Source organism: Pseudorca crassidens, chromosome 17 (genome assembly GCF_039906515.1).
Source record: "Pseudorca crassidens isolate mPseCra1 chromosome 17, mPseCra1.hap1, whole genome shotgun sequence".
Classification (NCBI taxonomy): domain Eukaryota; kingdom Metazoa; phylum Chordata; class Mammalia; order Artiodactyla; family Delphinidae; genus Pseudorca; species Pseudorca crassidens.
Genome location: NC_090312.1, coordinates 30,463,231 through 30,471,918, shown reverse-complemented (window position 1 = coordinate 30,471,918; position 8,688 = coordinate 30,463,231).

Below are 8,688 nucleotides of genomic sequence, written 5' to 3'. Positions count from 1 at the left end.
GATCATGGTGTATGATCTTTTTAATGTATTGTTGAATTTGGTTTGCTAATATTTTGTTGATGATTTTTGCATCTTTGTTCATTTTTGTTGGCCTGTAATTTTCTTTTTTGTGATATCTTTGGGTTTGATATCAAGGTGATGCTGGCCTTGTAGAATGGGTTTGGAAGTGTTCCTTCCTCTGCAGGTTTTTGGAATAGTTTGAGAAGGATAGGTGTCAACTCTCCTCTAAATGCTTGGTAGAATTCATCAACTGGTCATGGACTTTTGTTTCCTGGGAGTTTTTAATTACTAATTCAATTTCATTACTAGTAATTTGTCTGTTCATGTTTTCTATTTCTTCCTGATTCCATCTTGGGAGATTGTACATTTCTAGGAGTTTGTCCATTTCTTCTAACTTGTCCATTTTAGTGGAGTATAATTGCTTGTAGTAATCTCTTATGATTCTTTGTATTTCTGTGATATCAGTTGTAAATTCTCCAGTTTCATTTCTGATTTTATTGTTTTGGGCCCTCTCTCTTTTTATCTTGATGAGTCTGGCTAATGGCTAATCAATTTTGTTTATCCTTTCAAAGAATCAGCTTTTAGTTTTATTGATCTTTTCTATTTTTTTTTTCAGTCTCCATTTCATTCATTTTTGCTCTGACCTTTATGATTTCTTTTCTCCTACTAACTTTGGGGTTTTTCCCTTATTTTCTAGTTCCTTTAGGTGTAAGGTTCTGTTGTTTATTTGAGATTTTTTTCATTTCCTGATGTAGGTTTGTATCACTGTAAACTTTCCTCTTAGAACTGCTTTTGCTTCATCACGTAGATTTTGGATCATTGTGTTTTCATTTTCATTTGTCTCTTAAGTATTGTTTTATTTCTTCAGTGATCCATTGATTGTTTAGTAGCATATTGTTTAGTCTCCATGTGTTTGTGTCTTTTTGCAGTTTTTTTCTTTAAGTGATTCCTAGTCTCACAGTGTTGTGGTCAGAAAAGGTGCTTAATATGATTTCAATTTTCTTAAATTTACTGAGACTTGTTTTGTGGCCTAATGTGTGATCTATCCTGGAAAATGTTCCATGTACACTTGAATGTGTATTCTGCTGTGTGTGTGTGTGTGTGTGTATATATATATATATATATATATATATATATATATATATATATATATACACATCTCCATTGGTCTGATGTGTCATTTAAGGCCATTTTCTTATTGATTTTTTGTCTGGATAATCTGTTCATTGATGTAAGTGGATGTTAAAGTCCCCTATTATTATTGTGTTACTGCCAGTTTCTCACTTTATATCTGTTAATATTTGATTTATGTATTTAGGTGCTCCTATGTTGACTGCATATATTTAAAATCCATGTATCTTCTTAGATTGATCTCTTGGTCATTATGTAGTATCCTTCTTTGTCTCTTGTTACAGTCTTTGTTATAAAGTCTATTTTGTCTGATATAATTATTGCTACCCCAACTTTCTTTTGATTTCCATTTGCATGGAATACCTTTGCCCATCCTGCCGTTTCTCTCTGTATGTGTCTTTAGATCTGAAGTTAGTCTCTTGTAGGCAGAATATATGTGCATCTTCTTTTTGTAACTATTCAGCCACACTATGTCTTTTGATTGGAGCATTTAGTCCATTTACAGTTAAAGTAATTACAGATAGGTATGTACTTATTGCCATTTTGTTCATTGTTTTAGGGTTGTTTTTGTAGTTCTTCTTTGTTCCTCTCTTCTTCTTTTGTTCTCTTCCCTTGAGATTTGATGACTATTGTTAGTGTTACATTTGGATTCCTTTCTCATTTTTATGTGTGTATCTATTATAGATTTTTGGTTTGTGGCTACCATGAGTTTTATATATAGCTATCTATCTATCTGTTTATGTGATTATTTTAAGTTGCTGATCTCTTAATTTCAAGTGCATTTTAATAACCCTGCATTTTTACTCCCTTTCTCCCATGATTACTGTTTTTAACATCATATTTTACATCTTTTTGTTTTGTGTATCCCTTAACTACTTATTACAGTTATAGGTGATTTTACTACCTCTATATTTTAACCTTCCTACTAGCACTGTACATGGTTGATTTACTACCTTTGCTTTATATTTGCCTTTACTAATAAGATTTTTCCTCTTATAAAATTTTCCTGTTTCTCGTCATCACCTTTTTCTTTTACTCTTAGACAAGTCCCTTTAACATTTCTTATAAAGCTGTTTTGGTGGTGCTGAACTGTTTTAGCTTTTGCTTGCCTATAAAACTTTTGATCTCATCAATTCTGAATGAAAGTCTTGCTGGGTAGAATATTCTTGGTTGTAGGTTTTTCCCTTTCATCACTTTAAATGTATTGTGCCACTCTCTTCTGGCCTGCAGGGTTTGTGCTAAAATGTCAGCTCATTGCCATATGGGAGTTCCCTTGTACAAAACTTGTTGCTTTTCCCTTGCTGTTTTTAATATCTTATCTTTAACTTTTGCCATTTTAATTACAGTGTGTCTTGGTGTGGACCTCTTTGGGTAGATCCTTTTTGGGACTCTCTGTGCTTCCTGGACTTGGATGTCTGTTTCCTTTCCCAGGTTAGGGTAGTTTTCAGCTATTATGTCTTCAAATATGTGCTGTGCCCCTTACTCTCTCTTCACCTCTGGGATCCTTATAATGCAAATGTTAGTATGCTTGATGTTGTCTCAGAGGTCTCTTAAACTGTCCTTATTTCTTTTTATTCTTGTTTCTTTTCTCAATTCAGCTTCAGTGATTTCCATTACTCTGTCTTCCAGCTTTCTGATCCATACTTCTATATCTTCTAATCTACTGGTGATTCCTTCTAGTGTATTTTTAATTTCAGTTTTTGTATTCTTCAGCTCTATTTGGCTCTTCATTATATCTTCTAACTATTTGTTAAACTTCTCACTGTGTTCATCCATTCTTCTTCCAAGTTCTCTGATCATCTTTATGATCATTACCTTGAACTCTTTATCAGGTAGTTTGCCTATCTCTGTTTCACTTAGTTCTTCTTCTTGGGTTTTATCTTGTTCCCTTGTTTGGAACATGTTCCTCTGTCATCTCATATTGCCTAATTTGCTGGTTTTCTTCCTATGTATCTGGTAGGTCAGTTATGTTTTCTGACCTTAGAGAAGTGGCCTTTTGTAGGATATGTCCTGTATGTCCCAGCAGCACATTCTACTCTGGTCACCAGAGATATATGCTCTAGGGGTAGCCCCCATGTGGGCTGTGTGTGTGCTTCTGTTGTGATGGACTGACTACTGTGGGTGGTCTGGTAGACATGGCTGGCCCCAGTCCAATTGGTTGCCAGGCCCTGCCTTGTGCGGAGGCTGCCAGTTGCTGGTTGGCAGGGCTAGATCATGAGGCAGCTGGCTGCAGAACCCCAGGGGCTCCTAGGGCTAATGTTGGCTCTCTGGTGGGCAGAGCTGGCTCCTGGGGTGGTTATTTGCAGGGCCTGGTTTCCCAGATGTAGTGTCAGCCTGCTGGTTGGTGGGGTTAGCTCCAGACATGGCTGGCTGTGGGTTCTGAGGTGTCCCAAAGTTGGTGTTGGGTCACTGGTGAGTATTTCTAAGTGTTATCGTGGCTGGCTAAGAAGACCAATCTGTTTCAGAGCTGGTGTTTGTTGGTGGATGGCTCTAAGTCCCAGTGCCTCTGGCTGTAGGGTCCTAGGGGTCCCAAAGCTGGTGTCAGCCCATCAGTGTGTGGGCCTGGATCCTGGGGCTGCTGGTTCAGAGGCCCAAGGTGTCCCAGAGCTGGTGTTGGCCTGCTGGTAGGGAGGGCTGGGGTCCAAGGGGTCCCAGGGCTGATGCCAGCCTGCTAGTGTGTTGGCTGTGTCCTGACAAGGCAGACTGCAGAGCTGCAGGGGATCATGGGGCTGGTGTCCACCCACTGGTAAGCAAAGCTGGTAGGTGGGACAGATCCCAGGGTGGCTGGCTGAGGGACCCAAGGGGTCACTGCTACTGTTGGCCTGCTGGTTGGTGTGGCTGGTCCCAGGGCTAGTGCTAGCGCTTTGGTGGGTGGGGCTGAGACCACGAGGTCCCAGGGCTAATGCTACCTCACTGGTATATGGAACCAGGTCCCAAGTTCTCTGGCTTCAGGGCCCTGGGTGTCCTGGAGTTGCTGTGTCAGTCTGCTGGTGGGCGGGGCTGGGGCCCAAGGGTTCCTGAGGCTGGTATTTGCACACTGGTGGGTGAGACTCATTCTGAGGCTAGAGCTGGATCACTAGGGGTCAGAGCTGGGTCCCAGTGTCTCTGGCTGCAGAACTCTGGGTATCCTGGAGCTAGTGCCTGCACACCAGTATGTGGGGTCAGGTCCTGGGCCCTTTGGTGAAAAGGACTGTGTCCTAGGGTGACTGTGGGCTCAGGAGGTCTTAAGACAGCCTGCTGGCTGATGGGTAGGGCTGTGTCCTTGCCCAGACAGCTGCTTGGCCTGAGGTGTCCCAGTACTGGTGCCAATAGGCTGGTGGGTGGAGCTGGGTCCAGGTGCTAATAACTAAAGGGAGGTTTCCAAAATGATGCTTGGCAACACCAGTGTCCAAGTGATAGAATGAGCTCCCCATAATGGTTGCCACCAGTGTCTGTGTCCCCAGCATTAACTTCAGTTTCTCCTTCCTCTCCAGGAGACTCTCTAAGAGCAGCAGGTGGGTCTGACCCATGCTCCTTTCAAATTGCTGCTTCTACCCTGGGTCTTGGAGTGTGTGAAATTTTGTGTGTGCTCTTTAAGAGTGGAGGCTCTATTTCCCACAGCCCTCTGGGTCTCCCAAAAGTAAGCTCCACTGGCTTTCAAAGCCAAACATTCTTCAGGCTTGTCTTCACAGTGTAGGACCCCCAAGTTTGGGGGCTCGATGTGGGGCTCAGACCCATTGCTCCTTGAGAACTTCTGCAATTTTAATTATCCTCCCATTTGTGGGTCACTCACCCTGGGGTATGGTTCTTGACTATACCACAACTTGTTTATATCTTTAGTTATAGAAGATTTTTTCTGCTAGATTCTTGTCTTTCTCATCAATAGTTGCTCTGCAAATAGCTGTAATTTTGGTGTGCCCGTGATAGGAGGTGAACTCAGGGTCTTCCCACTCTGCCATCTTGGCCTGGGTCTCTTTTTATAGTTATTTTTAATACTTTTGTCTTTTAATCTTTATACTAGAGTTATAAGTGATTTACCCAGCCACATTATATGATAGTATTTTGAATTTAACTATATATTTATCTTTACCAGTGAGTTTTTTACTTTCATATATTTTCCTGTTACTAAATAGCATCCTTTTGTCTCAGCTTGAAGAATTCCCTTTAACGTTTCTTGTAAAGCCAGATTAACTGTGATGAACTCCTTCATCTTTTGTTTGTCTGGAAAATTCTTTATTTCTCCTTCAATTCTGAAGGATAACTTTGCCAGGTAGAGTATTCTTGGTTGACAGGTTTTTTTTTTTTCTTTCAGCACGTTGAATATGTCATTCCACTCTCTTCTGGCCTACAAAGTTTCCGCTGAAACATCTCATAGTCTTATAGGGGTTCCCTTGTACATAACAAGTTGCTTTTCTCTTGCTGCTTTTAAGATTCTCTTCTTGTCTATAATTTTGACAATTATAATGTTTCTCAGTCTGTGTCTCTTTAAATTTACCATATTTGGTTCTCTCTGGGCTTCCTAGATCTGGATATCTGTTTCTTTCCCCAGGTTATGGAAGTTTTCAGTCATTATTTTTTTTTAATAAGTTTTCTGCTCTTTCTCTCACTTCTCCTTCTGACACTCCTATATTGTATACATTGGTCCACTTGATAGTGTCCCATAAGTTCCTTAAGTTGTCTTTACTCTTTTTCATTTTTTTTTTAGCTCCTCTGATTGGATGACTGCCCTGTCTTTGAGTTCACTGATCATTTATTCTTATTTTATCTAGTTTGCTATTGAAACCCTCTATTGAATTTTTAGACTTAGTTATTGTATTCTTCAGCTCTGTGATTTGTTTGGTATGTTTTTATATTTTCTCTTTGTTGAAATTCTCATTTTGTTTGTACATTGTTCTCATTTCCTCAGTGAACATATTTATATCATTATTTTGAACTATCAGATAAATCCCTTATCTCCATTTCATTAAGATCTGTTTCTCTGTGTTGTTCTCCTCACATTAGATAAATCAGCCACTTCTCCCAGTCTTGAAAATGTGGTCTGTGTAGGAGATGAACCTCATAAATCAGCCCAGCCCAAGCTTCTGGTTGTCTCTCAAACCTTTGGGGTTTCCAAGCTGCTTTCTTTGTTCTTAGTGGCTCCCAGTAGGTGAGAGTGTGCCAAGACCCATCAGTGTCCCAAAGGAGAGGATTATATTTGGCATCTAGATGCAGGTTATTGGAAGCTGGACCCTCAGGCAACAACTGGGAAAGTATGTAGGTAAGCCTCTTGCAGGGAGAAACTGGGAGATAGTCATTTTTGCCTGTTCACTCTGTATGGGCCTGGGGTTTTAGCCGTGATGGGGAGGGAAAGGGGTTGTGCGCCTATACGCATTAAGAATTGCTTCTTTGTTTGCTGCATTTGTTTGGGACTCATGAATGCCATCCTCATTGGCTTGTCAGAGCCAGGAGAGCCAGAGGCCTGTCCCTCAGGCAGCAGCCATGAAAGCTGGGGTGTCAGATGTGTATATTAGATCCTTTCATGGAGGTACTTGTGACTTGAAGTGGCCTACAGGGAGAAAATGGAAGAAGTGTCCATCACCTTCCCTGGTCTCCAGGAACAATAGTTGTCAGCCCCTAAATGCATGCTAAATTAAAAGCCTGACCCTCAGGCAGCAGCTTTTAAAGTATACAGATGGGGCTTCCCTGGTGGCGCAGTGGTTGAGAGTCCGCCTGCCGATGCAGGGGACACGGGTTTGTGACCCGGTCCGGGAAGATCCCACATGCCGCGGAGCGGCTAGGCCCGTGAGTCATGGCTGCTGAGCCTGCGCGTCCAGAGCCTGTGCTCTGCAACGGGAGAGGCCACAACAGTGAGAGGCCCGCGTACCGCAAAATAAATAAATAAATAAAATAAAATAAAATAAAGTATACAGATATATTCCTTTCCGGGAAAGACTAGGAGATGGGCATTTTTGCCTTTTCCCTTTGCCCTGAGCCCTTGAAGGGGGGGTAGCCATTTAAGAACTCTGTTTTTGTGGGATTCATGAGTGGATGTTCCAGTGGCTGTCAGAGCCAGGTAATCCAGGGATCCATCCCTCAGATGGCAGCACAACAGCTGGGGTGCAGACATGTTTAGAAGCTCCTTCCAGGGAGATACTAGTGATTTGTAGCCAGCTACAGGAAGACAGTGAGGGAGGTGTCCAGTGATTTCTGCGGTCTTCATGGATGATCACAGGTAGCCACTAGATGTGTGCTAAGTTAGAAGCTTAACCCTCAGGTAGCAGCTTTCAAAGTATACAGATGGACCTCTTTCAGGTAAAAACTGGGAGATGAGCTAGTTGTCGGCTCCCTCTGCATTGAGCCCTGGGGAGATAGCCATAGTGAGTGTTTGTACAAGTTAACCACTGCTTCTTTGTTTACTATAGTCTTGTGGGTCTCATGGGCACAAGTGTCATTGACTTTCAGAGCTAGGTGTTTTGGGGTCCTGTCCCTCAGGTGGGAGTCTTAAAAGCTGGGGTGCTAAATATAGGGTCAAAACCCTTCCATCCTCAGGAAGAAGCTGGGAGTTTGGAGTTCCCTCTCACTGATATGGTGCTGTGCTCGGAGTAGGGTTTATGGTAAAAGCGTGTCTCAGCCTTTCCTACGCATTTCACTGTGGGTGTTTTCTCATTTGCCCAATGTGGAGGAGTCACTCCAATAGTTTCTGGATCTCTTTCAGAGGTAATGACTCTGTGGCTGTACATTCAGTGTGTCTGTGGGAGGAGGAGAGTTGAGCAACCTCCCATTTCACTATCTTGGTCAACCCCCACTAATAGCATTTTGTAGGCTGCCTACACTTGTTGCATAGGGTAAGTATGTGGAGAAAAGCTATGGAGATTATGTGTTGCCTTGAATATCTAACAATATTGTATGAACCTTTACGGAAGTTTGACAACAAATTATTGTACCACCATCATCAGAATGTCAACTTCTTTCATTAAAATGAGACATTTCATTAAGAGTAGATGTCATTGTTCTAATTCTAAACTTATACAAGCTGATTATTCTGATCAAATATCTTTTTGACTTTTCTATATCTATTGATTAGCTTTCAACTAATAAGTAAGATAGTTTCTTGATCTGAAGAAAAAGTGAAATACTGAAAAGTGAAACAGTAAACTGAAACACTGCATTACAGAGTAATGCCAGACCATGCTAAGGTAACTGATGACTTCAGAATCTCAGCGGATTAATACAATAAAAGTTTATTTCTTGTTTTTGTAAAATCAGATTTAGGTTAGCCAACTACCCAAGGCAACTGTTTTCTGTGCAGTGACTCAGAGATCCAGGCTTATTTCATCTTGCGGTTCTACCATTATGATCACAGACAAAGAAGAAAAGAAACCATGCAGAGCATACACCTACTCTTAAGTGCCCCAGCCCTGAAGTGACACACATAATTTCCAGCCAGATTTTACTGATTAAAATCAATTACAAGACCCTACCTAACTGTAAGAGGATTGAGAAATGCAATGTTCCTTGATGGTCAGAAAGACATAAGTAAGCACTAGATGTCTCTGCCACATTTAGTTTTTCCAGATAGTAATATGTAGGAGAGAGTAA